At 33.5% G+C, this 15236-nt stretch overlaps 1 protein-coding gene across 6 annotated transcripts in view; it reads right to left on the bottom strand.

Annotated features, from left to right (window-relative positions):
- The window catches only part of LOC148274774 (uncharacterized), a 133451-nt gene extending 126302 nt beyond the window's left edge, over nucleotides 1-7149 (bottom strand). For 5 of the 6 annotated variants that reach the window (XM_088236617.1, XM_088236616.1, XM_088236619.1 and 2 more), the window contains exon 1: nucleotides 6696-6835. The gene's annotated coding sequence lies outside the window, so the exon portion shown is untranslated. Of the gene's footprint in view, nucleotides 1-6695 lie in introns of all 6 variants that reach the window. The other variant, XM_088236615.1, reaches the window with a different exon arrangement.
- Between the last annotated feature and the right edge of the window lie 8087 nt (nucleotides 7150-15236).

Here is a 15236-nt window from a genome sequence, read left to right as displayed (position 1 = left end):
TATTTCTTCATACAAATATGTATACTATATTTTGAACATCTTAAACCCATTGGCGGGATTTTCTCTTAGAGTAAACTTGCAGATTACACATATTTTTTGAAGATTATCGATTTGGAAAACAGCGTTTCAAACATTATTTCTTAAGGACTATTTTCTTTGAGATGATACTTTTGACATATGACTCGCAACACACGTGGCGCTCGACGCGGCCATTTTTGACATTATTCATTTTTAGAATCGGCCAGTTGACATTTTAATCGTAATGAGAATACCTAATACTCATTGAATTCGTTGTGCTATTTTTATAAACTTTTTTTGTTTGTAAATAATGTGTTGAATTAATGGATATTATAGCTAAACAATATAATATATCACGAAATTACGTCGTTTGAGTTGATTTTATACATGAGAGTTGTTGTACCAAACAGAATCACAGAAAAAAATAGCAATTTATAGTATCATCACTGAAAATCTAGACCCCGACATTGAGATATAATTTATTTATTTATATAATATAAAATATGCAAAATAATCAAAACAATATACAAAATAATAATAGAAAAATAAAAATAATAAAAAATTATAATACATGTCGAAAATGGAATCAAAAGTTATATAATAATACGTATGACAGTGATGACATACACATATACGATATACGTATATGGATAATAATGAAAACAGCAGCGATGTTATGCATTTATTCCCGAAGCAATCTCATACAGTGGTCTCTACCCCTCAAAACAACTATGGATCTTCATCTTAAATATAGACGTTGTTTTGGAGAACTTAATTTGTTCATCCAAGACGTTGAACACTCTTGGAGCTTTATATGAAAAGTTTCTCCGAGCAAACATCGTACGCGTTCTCGGTATTAAGTAGTTTAGGTTACGCGAAAACCTCGTACGGGCATTCTGTTGGGACCTCCTTCCGTAGTCGCCGGACCAGAAAACTGTCAATACATTTTTGATATAGATTTGACGAATATCAAGAACTTTTAACAATTGAAATATTGGTTCAGATGGGTAGGTCGGAGGGCACCGAAACATAACTCTAAGAATAAGTTTTTGCGTCTTGATTAGGGGGTTCATGACAACTGTCGAGCAACCTCCCCAGCCAATTATGCCATAAACAGCCACCGATTGAAAAAGCGCAAAGTAGACGTTTTTAAGAGTGCTAACGTCCAGGATGTTTCTGAGTGAGCTAAAGATATGACACAGTTTTCTTAATCTAGATACCAGGGACTGAACCTGTGTCTCCCATCGCAAATTTCTGTCAATTACAATGCCTAGATATTTTATATTATCAACTGGTTTCAATAATTGGCACGAATTTCTAGAGTTTATATGAAGCTTTAAACTGGCTTCAGGTGTGTATATAATGCAAAATAGAAGCAGCCTGAACAGGATTTAACAAAATGAAAAAACTTCTTTGTGACGATAATATTAACCTTAATCTAAGACAACAAATGGTCAAATGTTATATATGGTCTGTCTTACTGTACGCTGTAGAGGCGTGGACTCTAAAAGTTTGTATTATAAACCGTCTTGAAGCATTTGACATGTGGATCCACCGTAGAATGTTAAGAATATCTTGGACCAATATGATAACCAACAATGAAGTATTGGCAACAAGACAGACATAACAAGAATACAAAGACAACAAAATAAAATTCTTAAACTAACATACAACCTACCCAACCTGACCTTTACGACTGAACTTTACAAAAAAACACACCAGTTTGACATAAACTACTTGACTAAAATTGAGACCTTAAAAATTGTGCACAAAATAACACTGGGAAACATACAAGACGACGACATAATATTAGTCAAAAATGCTGACATACACAAATATAACACCAGACAACAACAACACTATCATATTGAAAAAGCAAAGACAAACACAGGACAGTCAAAAATACTACATAATGGACTCAAACACTACAACGACCTACCTTACTACTTGAAAACTTTTAATGGAGACAAATTTCAAATCAATCTGAAAAAGCACATGATGACTGAACTAACTAGACTAGACGAGACATAAAATGACTAGACAATATTAAATTTCTAATGTAACCCTAACGGGTTTTTTAAAATTGTAAATAAATTTTTAAAAAATACGTAGAGCCAATACTAATAGAGAACTATTCACCACTGTTAAGCTCCGTAAGATTTCATATTTTGGCCATGTGTTAAGAGGTGATAAATATGCCACACTTCAGCTTGTCATAAGGGGAAGATCGAGGGACGTACTGGTGGATTTTTATAAGCTGGCGCGTGCGCTATATTTACACATACGCATTGAATAAGCCCATGGTATGACATTGGACGGCATACGCATTTTGAAAATAATCTCGGTCTCTCTCGCGCTCAGACGCGCTTATGGGCGTGACGTAGACAACTATTGCTTTATTAGTTGCTAATGATATAGCAATACAATATAAACAGGATGCTTCTGCGTTCGTCTGAATTTCGCTGCGATTCTTAAAAGTAAAAATATAATAATACTAGTATTAGGTTATAGATTAAAAATACTGGTTTATAAATATGTAGGTATTTTCATTTAATCAAATCATGAATAGGTCAATTATGTAGTGATGGCGCTTTCGCAAAAATTACACAAAAAACATTTTTAATATACAGAATACTGATTTTAAAAATCTCGATTTTTTATATTGTTATTTTAAATGTTTTTAAAAATCTCTTTTGGATTGGAGCGAATAAAAAAAATTCTTAAGAAAATGTCATAAATTTACGAGTATTTATTTTTAAACAAGCATGTTTTTTTATATATGTTGTGTTCATCATAACAATAAATTATAGTGTAATTAAAGTGCACAGTACCAAATATATCGGAAAAAATATGTATACACACTTATTGATAAACAATAAATCTTGTTATTTATATAAGTACTTAAAACAATCTACATAACTTTGCATTCTAGTTCCAGAGTAATTGACTATAAAAAAATCTTTTAAAATTTAAATTGCCCCTTGTTCTTGGAAGGACTATAGTTAGTAAAATGCAACATTTAAAAAATATAAACAATGAAATACAGTATTTTAGTAATTTAATATTACATTTTCTTAACCCATTGTATTTTTTTTTAATGTACACAACCAAATTTTTAAAAAGATAGCACATTAAGTTAAAATTAACAACAACATTTTTTTAAATCAACATCCTGAAGATTTTAAATTCGTTAGTGTAAGTTTTTTGAACGCGCCAGCTTAAGTTAGACCATCAGTAGAGGGTTCGGAAGAAAACAGCTTTCCTGGCTTAGAAATATCCGAGCATGGACCAGGATTAGAACTGTGGAGCAGCTGGTTCGCACTGCTCAGGATAGGGAACTTTCTCTCAATGTGATCGTCAACGTCAGAGGGACACGACATGACACGTGAAGAATGTTTCCATGTTTCCAAATGTTTTGTAATGGCATACACAAGAGCATCCAAAACAATATACTATCGTTATCTCAAGGACGGAGTGAGGCTTGAAAGGGCTTCAACGTCAAAGATCTCGGGGTGTTGTTTGACGCTCAGTTATCTTTTAATCTTCATATGGTTAATCTTTGTAATGACTCCCTTAAAATGCTTGGTTTTGTTCTTAGAAATGCCAAGATCTTTTCTAACACTCAGATTATGAGTACATTGTATAATTCCTTGGTAAGAAGTCGTTTGGAGTTTAGTTCCATTATTTGGTCGCCACATGAGACTCGATACTCTTTGATGGTGGAGAGAGTGCAGAAAAAATTTCTGCGCTATCTGTACCTAAAAGAGTGTGGATATTATCCTCGGCTCTTCCCAACCGACTTTTTACTGGGGACGCCAGGCTATCAGTCATTATGGAGGAGGAGGGACGTTCATTTGGGTGTTCATTTCTTCCAGGTGATCGGTGGTCGCATACATAACTCAGAAATTCGGATGGATGTAGGTCTGTTCGTACCTGATTACTATCTTCGACAAAGACAGCATCGATTGTTTTACCTACCACGATGCAGAACCAACCTATCAATGGTTATACCGGTTGGTAGAGCGATCTTGCTACTTAATCGCATCGCCTCGGATGTCGACATATTTCAAGACAGTGGGCCTTCCTTTAGGAAAGCACTTTCTAACTTTTAATTTTTCTTTTTACATTTTGTTATATTATTTAATTAACATAACTACAAACAAACCATCACACCGTTTCCCCATAGGGGTAGGCAGAGAAGATAGAACGCCATAACACTCTATCTTGGCATACAGACCTCGCTTCCTCTACATTCATACATCTTCTCATGCACGCACGCCGATTATTCCTACTTTTGACATGTCCATCTTCAAGTATTTGATGGATTTGATCGTGCCATGTCTTTCTCGGTCTTTCTCGTTTTCTGCATCCATCACCATTCGCATCGTAGATCCTTTTAGCCGTTCTTTAGCTGTCCATTCGCTCTACATGTCCAAACCAACGCAGCACCCCTTTCTTGATTCTGTCAATAATGCATGTCTCAGCCTTACACACTTCACGTATCACGGATTTAACATAACTATCTACTGTAATATGTGATCTATTATTGTATTTAGAATGAATTGGGTCTTTTTTCTGTAATGTTCTAAATATCTGAATAAATAAATGAAATGAAATAAATTAAATGAAAAAAAAGAAGTTTGGCTGGGAGACGATTGTCCCATTCATGAACAGTCCCATTCATGGTCAGTCCCATTCATGGGCAGGCCCATTCGTGGGCAATCTCCCCTATGGCTTTCGCATATTCCGATTGTAAGATCTACAATGGTATTATAGTTATCTACCTTTTTCTATACCATTGATTTGAACAGAGTAAATTAACTAAGTAAAGTTGAACGCTGGACCCATTAGGCGTCATTATAATAGTGATTAAGTAATTACCCAACAATTAGTAAATGGTTAAAAGAATACTGACAAGAGATAAATGTTACGGCCATTGTTTTGTTCTTGGCTTTGTTACTTATTTTAATTATTCAGGTATTCTATTAGAGATTAATTCATTTTGTATAATTATTCAATACATATAAAAATAACCGCAAGTATTAATTTTGCTGTTTCAAGTTATAAATGCAGTTTAAACACGTTTTTTTTCTCATTCGACGCGAAATATATAAAATTTAGCTAAATATACCACAATTTTCCGTATTATTTAAAAACATTGAAGAAGTTCAGTGCTACAGGAAATTGGATATAATTTTTTTTTTCTTACACGCGGTAAAAGTTAGAGCGTTTAATAGGGAAACACTAATAAAAAGAGGATAAAGCGCCAATAATAATGATATTTTTAGCCAACCACAAAACTTAAAAAAACGTCAGCAATATTTTGATTTTGTCCAAATTTTTGTAGACAAGGACTGGATTCAACTCCCTGGGGAGCTGTTTATATTAACATATTACAACAGAGATGAAGAACGTTTAAGAGAATGAAATATAGAAGTCTAGGCATCTACAGGTCTTATGGCCTGTCAATGGCTGGTTTAAGTGGTCATTTTACACGCTGTGAAACATTTACCATTCTGCCCATATTTGAACATCTATATTCCTTAAATTCTTCAACGTTCTTCATCTCTGTTGTAATATGTTAATATAAACAGCTCCCCAGGGAGTTTAATCCAGTCTTTGTCTACAAAAATTTGGACAAACTCAAAATATTGTTGATATTACTCCACCTGGTCCATGAAGAAGTATAGAAATTGAAAAAATAACATTTTCAAGCGTTGCCTAGTATGTAGGCGAAATAATTCAATTAGATGAATCTCACCCGCATAAATAAAGGTTTCAGCTATTTAACTTCACAAACATCAACAGATGAAAGGATTGAAGGAATATAGATGTTCAAATATGGGCAGAATGGTGAATGTTACACAGTGTGTAAAGTGGCCACTTAAACCAGCCATTGACAGGTCATAAGCCCTGTAGATGCCTAGACTTCTATATTTCATTCTCTTAAACGTTCTTCATCTCTGTTGTAATATGTAAACTAAAAAAACCTATTATTTATTTATTTACTAAAAAATGCCTCTGGTTCAATCGACTGTCCTGAACTACTATGCAAACTTTCTATCAATGTTCCTTCCAAAGTTCTAAGAAATAACTCTCTTCTTCACATACCTCTTGTTTCATCTAATTATAGGCAAAATTCATATTTATGGCGAACTTTTAATAATTTTAATGTAATAAATAAATAATTTAACATAGATTTATTTGCAAATAATCTTAATGACGTGCGGCGTTTGCTTTCGAAAAAAATCGCTACTGTGATGCTACTTGTAAAAACCTGTAATTGGCTTATTTGTAATTTGTTTTGTTATGTATATAAGATAATTATAGCTGTTGGTTATCCAAATAAATAAAATAAAGTAAAAAGTTTACTAAATGCCATAAGTATCGATTATTCTTTTTGTTTTAATTGGATTCAAGTTGGAATCACACTCGAAATAATAGTTATACCAGACAAATCGAATAAAATAAATATTATCACTAAGAAAAATAACATTTGTTAATTAATTAAACATTATAATGATTATGTATCGGTGTGTTGTGAGTCATGAGTAAGAAAGTACCTACATACTGACTCTAGTACTTATTTTTCAGTAGAATCGATAACCCTGCGTGGAAAATATGCTATTATCTATGTAAATAAAGACTTTTAATGTTTGAACATCGGTAAAACTCACCTTTTATGCGTACAGGAGATAATAAGAACCGACAATTGCTTCGTTTCACAGCTTATCTCAAGTAAAACGTGAAGTATTCCTTTGAAATCCACTGACAAAAGAACTTTACATACACAACACTCGCCGTATTATCGATCGGATCGCCGCATAAAAATGGTTAAAACTCTCTCAAAAACAGCGCGATCGTAAAATACGCAGCTGATTTCGTTGAAAAAGCACAGAGTTTAAGTTCTAAAGTGCGTGAATCGCGAAAAAGTATTAAAAAACGCCGTTTTTAGGTTATAATTTATGTTTTTTGCCGCCCGACAAACGTCAAAACAACGGACGTTGTCGAATTTGTTGCAATAGTGCTGCGACGCGCGAATCGTATTGTTTGACACGTCGATAGGGGACGCCACGCGCTCGATGGATCGATACTCCGCTCTCCGCTCGCGATAACAGTTCGCGGCTTACTGAACTAAAATATTGTATTTTACATCGTGCGCTTCTGTCAGAAAACAGAATGGAGTAGGCATTAGGCACTCGGTCGGTTGAAAGGAGTTTTATATTACGCAAGCGATCCGCGATTCTTCGGAATATGATTGAGGTAACAGGGCTGTCCAAAGTAAATAAAAGTTCGCTTACTTTATATATGTAATTCTTCTATACGTGTGATGTCACTAAACTCCTTCTAAACGACTCAACCGATTTACATGCGGTTTTCAGCGAAATGTAGATCTTTGCGTTGCGCGTGTTAGTAGATATTAAAATTAGGAGCATAAATATTTTTTTCATCGACCTACCGAGGTCGGATTCGACAAGAATGCATATACAAAAAAATGGAAGGATGTTGTTTTTTTGTTGTTAAAAAGTTTATTTTGAATGCTTACAAACAACATTTGCTTTTTATGGATCCAAATCAGATTATTTCTTTACATTCTTTACAATATTTTTAATTTATATATCGAAGAGTCCCGACTTAACGCGAAATTTTCTAACAAGTCGGGATATAAAAAATATATAATCGTGTCTATGTAAAATTGTGTATTTTGTGCATTAAATAAATAAATAAATAAAATTACTTATAATTTCTTCCTGTTTATTTATTTTTTCTGGATTTTTGGTTATACTAAAATAGTTTTACCTGACATTCAATACATTTTCGTAAATCGCATTTATGAATAAAGTGTCCCGCTGTTGGTGAGAAGAGCTGAGTTTGACATTTGCAAAAAGAATTCTTTATTTAAAAATGAATTAATTTATGTTTTGGAATAAGACCATAAACCAGTACCTGGGTACCTAATTACATTTGATATTAATAATTTTCAGTTTTGGAATTCAATCATAAACAAGTACTTAGGTACCTACTTATCAGGCAAGCCAGTGTTCGGGCAGGACAACGTCTGTCGGGTCCGCTAGTTATTTACATAAAGCAGCAATTTGGGAAAAAATATTTATTTAGAGGAAAACAGGAAGATTCCAGTTAGAATATGTTATTTTAGTTTTGACAAGTATAACAAATGTCATACTTATTTTTTACTAACGAGGCGATTATTTTTTAGAACTCTATATTATTCTGTTATATTAAAATCAAACACTTATTCTGTACCTCAGAGGCAGACAGATGCCAATCCAGAATTTGATAAAATAACATTTCGATTTTCGTATCCAGGTTATGATGACGTCCATTGGTTTTAAGAAATTTAAATCTTTTAATTGAAGAAACAATTTTTAAAATACTGAAAATACAAATTAATGCAATAAATTATCAGAAATCATTTGGAAAAATTAGATTCTTCAGAGTTATTTTGAACGTTGGTTTTATTTAACGTTTTTAACGTCTGCCTCTGAGGTACAAAATTAAAGTCTTCTTTAGGTTTATATTATTTTTTAAATCATTAATACAATAATTTGTTCCCTTTTCACACCTAATCGTGCATAAGACACTGCATTTATACACAAATCGCAACGTATCTTTATCATTGTTGTTATATTTAGGAAAGATGATCAGTCTTTTGCTTTACCTGCACAAGATTTGTTTATAAGAATTCATACACATTAACTACAGTTACAGAATATTAGTGTTATCAAACAAGAAAATTTAAACAAACTAACCATATAACAAAACAAAGCTTTTAAGTATTATTTATAGGTTTTACCAATAAACAAGTGTAAATTTGATGTTTTTTTTAATTTATTTTTCAGAAATATTTACAAAATAGTCTTAAATTAAAGTTCTGCTGAGTTGCATACATTCAACACGTCAGCAGGTTCTTATAAATTGCATCGATTATTTACACTTAACCTACATTAACAATAATTTTACTTAAAAAACATTACATATTACATTATCAAAAATTAAAAACTATCTCTAGTACAAAAAACTTTTTTCTATTAACCATAATTTGAGCAAACGTCTCACTCCTGTATTTAACTCAGTATTTTAATATTGTTTGGTAACATGTTAAATATTTTAGGTATACTGTATTGCAGTGTCCTTTTGCCATATTTATTGCAATATCTAGGAACAGCTAGCTGTAGTACAGCCATACTAGTAAACCTGGTGTTATAATCATGTACCAACTTATGTTTATACTCGGAGTGCGACGCCTGCTGACAAATTAATTAGTACCAAAGTAGAGCCCTAACAGATTATTTATTTACAGATTTATACATCAATGATATTGAAATATTGTGTCTCTGGCGGTATACATCTTTATGTAGTAGCAATTTGATCATAGAATTTTGCAAAGTTTGAATAAAATTCATATTAGTTTCACTTGATAACCCCCAGGGGCTCAATCACAAATGACTATCGACGTGCTAAAAAATGTGCTAAGTATTTGAGCGATCTCAACGAACAATTATGAACACGCTGAAGTTATCGCGGTCGCGTTGCAAAACGCCAAACGCCTTCAACAATTGTTTAGTTTAATAGCTTTCTCAATTTGATTCAAAACAAATAAATAGCATGATAAATTGTGAACAAAAAATAAAACTAAATTATTTTACTTACAGTTTAGGAATATTCTCCATATTTACAAGGGTAAAATTCAAATATGTGATTGATTACCTATGCGTTGCAAAACGTAAATATTTTGAATTTTGACATTTAATATTAGGTATTGCCAAGCATCAAGTTGAAGTATGACAATATTAAAAAAATATAATAATCCCGATCGATAACTTCCACGGATGTTTCATTGTGACCGCGCATACGATAAACAACTACGGTGAAAAATTGTTATCACGCCGCTAATTAGCACGTCGATAGTCATTTGTGATTGTGCTGCTGGAAATTATAGCGAATCGTATAATTGATTCAGAGAGAGATAAATAAATAATTCGTAAAGTATTAACAGGGACATAATATTTTAATATATACATTCTATTACTTATTGCTCTTAATCGCTTACACAATTTTCTAAAATGTACATCCCATTTAAAATTACAATGTATATTTAAACCTAAATAAACATACTGCTCAATATTTTCACGGTTGCATAACATCACTATGGATTCATACATAGTTATGTGATAAAATTGGCGTTGTTGTTGATACTTTGTATCCCGGAGCCGTGTAAACACGTGATTATATAACCACGCGTTGTATCCCGGTCCAGTGTTTTCACGTGATTTACAAGCTGTTCAAAAAAGTGCATTTTATCGACATCTAGTGACTTTTATTAGTGATTTTTGGCTGCTGGTAAACTCCGTGAAAACACGAGACCGAGACACAACAAGTGGTTATTATAATCACGCGTTTACACGGCTCTGGGATACAAAACACAAAAAAGGAGTAAGACGCTGTAGGTATATGCGAACATTGCAATGTGGCTCTCCATAAAGACCAATATTGGCAAAGCTATCATACAAAAATGACTTATTAAACTGTTTCAAATAAATGTGAGAAGTTAGAATTTATTTGACCTAGCATTTTCATAATTATTACACATTTAAGAAACCCTTCACAATGCATGAAATTTCACAAAAATGGGCCGGGCACAGGGTAAATTCAATGTGTATTCGGCCGGGAGTCAAAGTGTTAAAAGAATTGAAAGTACTGACATATAAGCAAATAATATTTTGCAATACAATGTTGATTATGTATAAAACAATTGATTTTTTGACAAACACTGAATTTTGGAAAAAAAAGGATCAAAGCCAACATGAACATCGCAATACCGGAGAAATGGTAAAAATCAGACTCCCAATGTCACGTCCACTGCTGACTGTTCGTCGGCAGTTCATGTCAGAACCACGAGACGCAAACCTGACTTCGGAGGATGCGCAGGAACTGGCAGCAGACAGAGATGCCCGGGGGATCTTCGTGGACACCGAATGCTCCAAGTAGGAAGCGGACATGGATAGTTGATTCTGGCAGCCCTGTTTGCATGACATAATGATGCTAGTCATAATATTAACCGACTCAAGTTACTTCATATGCATGCTTATGTATATAATTTACTATACACGCTCGATGCCTACATATTATTTTCTGTATATCTAACCAAGAATTAATATTTCCAAACACGATTTTAGCTAAAAATAACTCTCAAGCACCACGTTATTATCAGCTGTACCGCAATATTTGCATGGATTTGGCAAGATTTAAATAAAATTTAATTAAAACACAATGTGTTTACAGCAGATGGAACAAAAATGAAATCTGTTATACATTTTCTAAATTTGCACAATAAGTTTTTCTGGGTTATTATGCCGTGTGTCGTTCGTACTCTCTACCGACGTTTCGGATCGCGTTACAGCGTCCATCATCAGGGTTGATGTTATTTGTGTATGAATATGTGTTACGTTAGGTACTTAGAATTTTTACCGTGTCGTAGTCGTTTTTGTGTGATGTTATGTATTTGGGACTTGTACCGTGTCGTAGTCGTTTAGATTAATGTGTACCATTATGTACTTAGGATCTATACCGTATCACAAATCTGTGTTACATTGCAATCTTTATGCGATTTCTTTATGACTGGGTACCAGGATGTTTTTAATCGCATCCCATCATCTCTGTTTATGTTGTCGGGATGTTTGTAAATCTCAATTGCTTCTTTTACTAGTCGTGTTTGGTGGTTCTTTGGCCTCCCTAAGATTATCGGCTCAAAGGAAAACTTATGCCCCGTTTCTATGTGGTGCTCGGCCAAGGCCGATTTTTCGGGGTAGCCGAGCCTGCATGCACTCTCGTGCTCCTTTACTCTCTTTGTTATATTTCTGGCAGTCTGCCCGATGTAAACCTTAGGGCAGTTTTTACAATCCACTTTGTAAATGCCGTCGGTTTCGAGAGGATCCCGGTCCTTTGCTGATTTAAGAAACATCAACCCTGATGATGGACGCTGAAACGCGATCCGAAACGTCGGTAGAGAGTACGAACGACACACGGCATAATAACTCAGAAAAACTTATTGTGCATCTTAACGGCCGTGAAAATCTAAGAAGTTTAATTTTCTAAATTTGTTTATTGGAATAAATGCCTTTCGGTTAACTAAATTAAGTGAAAGAGATAAAATATTTGGGGATTATAATAGAATACAAGATATGTGACAAATAAGATAGCAAGGAAGGTTTCTCTTATGGGAAGAATCAGAAGATATACAACTGCAGATTCGTGCAGGATGATTTATAACTCCATAATTGTGCCTCATATAAATTATTGTAGTAGTATTTTGTTTTTGGCAACTGAAGGGGAAAAAAATAAACTTACTGTTCTGCAAAATGAGAGAATGGGCTATGAGAGTAATTTTGAAAAAAAAAATACACCAGAATAAAGTTGATGCTGAAACAAGCAAAAATTATGACAGTACGTCAACTAATATATTTTAATGTAATGTTTTTTGTTTATAAAATGATTAATGGTTATACCTCAAAAGAGTTGTGAACAATGTCAATGTGAACATGTATATAAAACAAGAAATAAACATTAAGTAAGACTACCATTTCGTAGGAAAACAAGTACACAGAACTCGTTGATGCACCGAGCTGTAGAGTTATATTATAAGGAAATACCATTGGAAATAAGAGAGCAAAAAAATATATTATTTCATTTAAATGTCATTTAAAAAAACATGTGTTTAGCAGATAAATTATAAAAAGTAATCTTATTCGTGTTAGCTTTATAGAAGTTTTCTTTTTAAGTGTACGTATATCGTTTAAAAAATGTTAATAATTAGTATATGTTTTAATAATAATTAGATATAAGTTAATATTAGGACATTAATTTATTATGTTTGTACTATTTAAAGACAAAATAAAAAATTAAAAAATAAAAAAAATAAAATAAAAAAAAGTCCGAAAACCCAAATTTTCAGGAAAGAAAAATAAGTGATTTTTAATACTTTAAACAAAAACAAAAAATAAATTAATCATTACGCCGTTTCTCTGTAGTGGTAGGCAGAGAGGATACGCACGCCGATTATTCCTACTTTTGACATGTCCATCTTCAAGTATTTGACGGACTTGATCGTGCCATGTCTTTCTCGGTCTTCCTCGTTTTCTACATCCATCAACATTTGCATCGTAGATCATTTAAGCCGTTCTGTCGCTGTCCATTCGTTCTACATGTCCCAACCAACGCAGCACCCCTTTCTTGATTCCGTCGATAATGCGTGTCTCAGCCTTACACACTTCACGGATCTCGACATTTGTGCACCTATCATACATCGTTTTACCACACGTTCACCTGAGGGATCGCATTTCGACAGCATTCAACCTACTTTCATCATCATTTTTCCAATTCCATACTTCGCTCCCATACATTAGAGTTGGCACTAGAACTCCGTTGTGAACTGCCAGTTTAGCCTCCTGCGATAAACATTTGTTTGCCAAAGTAGATTTCAGTGCACCGTTCGCCCTGTTCCCGGCACTCACCCTCCTTTCCATCTCTAGTAAACATTCTTCCCAGATACACAAATTCTTCTACCTGATTCAGAATATCTCCGTTCACACTGATCTCACATTTAGTTATATTTTCATCCCTTTCAAAAACCATCACTTTCGATTTATCAACATTTATAAGCAAATCGCTATTCTTGCATACATCGTAGACTTTTTTTTTTTTTTTTTTTTTTTATTAGGGAAATCAACAGTTCTACATACATATTTTTAGTAAACAAACAGATATAGTGTATAAACTCAGAACTAATAACAGATTTCCACATAGTATACAAAGTTAGTAAAGAATATATATATTACATATCAAATAAATACATACAATTTATACATATAAAAATGTTATTTTCAAGTACTCAATAATCAAAGATTTTTTAAATATTAATTTTAAGAACATTAAGTTACTGTAAATTGGGCGGGATAAGGACAAAAATGCTTGAAGAGAGGATAAGGAGGGGGGGGGGGGAGATGTACATATTTATTATTATAATGTCTACTAAGTTACATAATACATTTTTAGTGTAAATTTTAAATCTGACAGAGTGATGTTTGTATAATCTATATTTTTAAAATTTGTATTGTACATTGAAAAAGTCCTACGAAAAAAAGCATTTTTAACATACGATGTTTTACTTGTTGGTACATGAAACAGGTGGTACCGTCTACAAATCCTGGCTGGCACATGTATTGTTATTAAACCAAGCAGCTCTGTACAGTCAACCATTCCTGTCACAATTTTGTAAAGCAGTAGTTGGTCCGCAAGAATTTTGTTAGCAAGAATTACTCCCATACATTAGAGTTAGCACTAGAACTCCGTTGTGAACTGCTAGTTTAGCCTCCTGCGATAAACATATGTTTGCCCAAGTAGATACTAATATTTGATAGTATTTGATACTTTTAAAATCTAGTATTAAAATTCTTCTTCAGCCTTTGGCTCTCCACTGCTGCATGGCGGCCTCTTCCAAACGTCTTCATTACTTCCTATCACCCGCTTTCATCATCCATGTCAACAAAGGCAATGCCATCGACCCATCTGTGGGGACCAGAGAGTGAGAGACGAGAATGTATTGTTGTCTATGGCCACAGTGCCCAATGGACCTATTTAAGGGCGCGTAACACGTCACTCGCCCTTCTCTGTCTTCACCAGTATTCAAATTCACTCTAAAATATTATTTTTCTAATCTTTGTATTTTCGTGTGTAATAAACCAAAAATTGTAAGTAACCTAAATTATTTTATTTATTTATTCCTTGAGGTTAAATCCATTCAATCATAATATGTTTTACATGAACTAACAAATAGCTACTATCAAGTAGAGTATATTAATACCTCTACACATCTTTTCTGTTGCCTTCCAACACTTCCTTTGTTTGTCCATGGTCTCAACTTTTTAATTCTGGGTGTCCACCTGCCATCATTTTTCCTAAAATGTTTTGCCATTTTAATTTTGCTGCACGATCCATTATATCCGCGTCTCCGGTGCGGCACCTTATTTCTTCATATCTTGTTCTGTGTCTGGACATACACCGAGCATCTGTATTTCCACGGATCGTTGCGTGCATTTTAATTTTTGGCTACTTTTCTGTGTTACAGACATGGTTTCTCGACCGTATGTTGTCACCGGCAATATGCATGATAGACTTTTCTTTTTAAAGATATTGGGACT

Source organism: Micrasema longulum, unplaced genomic scaffold, assembly GCF_059751315.1.
Source record: "Micrasema longulum isolate JH-2025_06_02 unplaced genomic scaffold, ASM5975131v1 h1tg001583l, whole genome shotgun sequence".
Taxonomy (NCBI): Eukaryota; Metazoa; Arthropoda; class Insecta; order Trichoptera; family Brachycentridae; genus Micrasema; species Micrasema longulum.
Note: the sequence above shows the minus strand (reverse complement) of the source record. Positions and strands in the feature narration are given on the sequence as shown.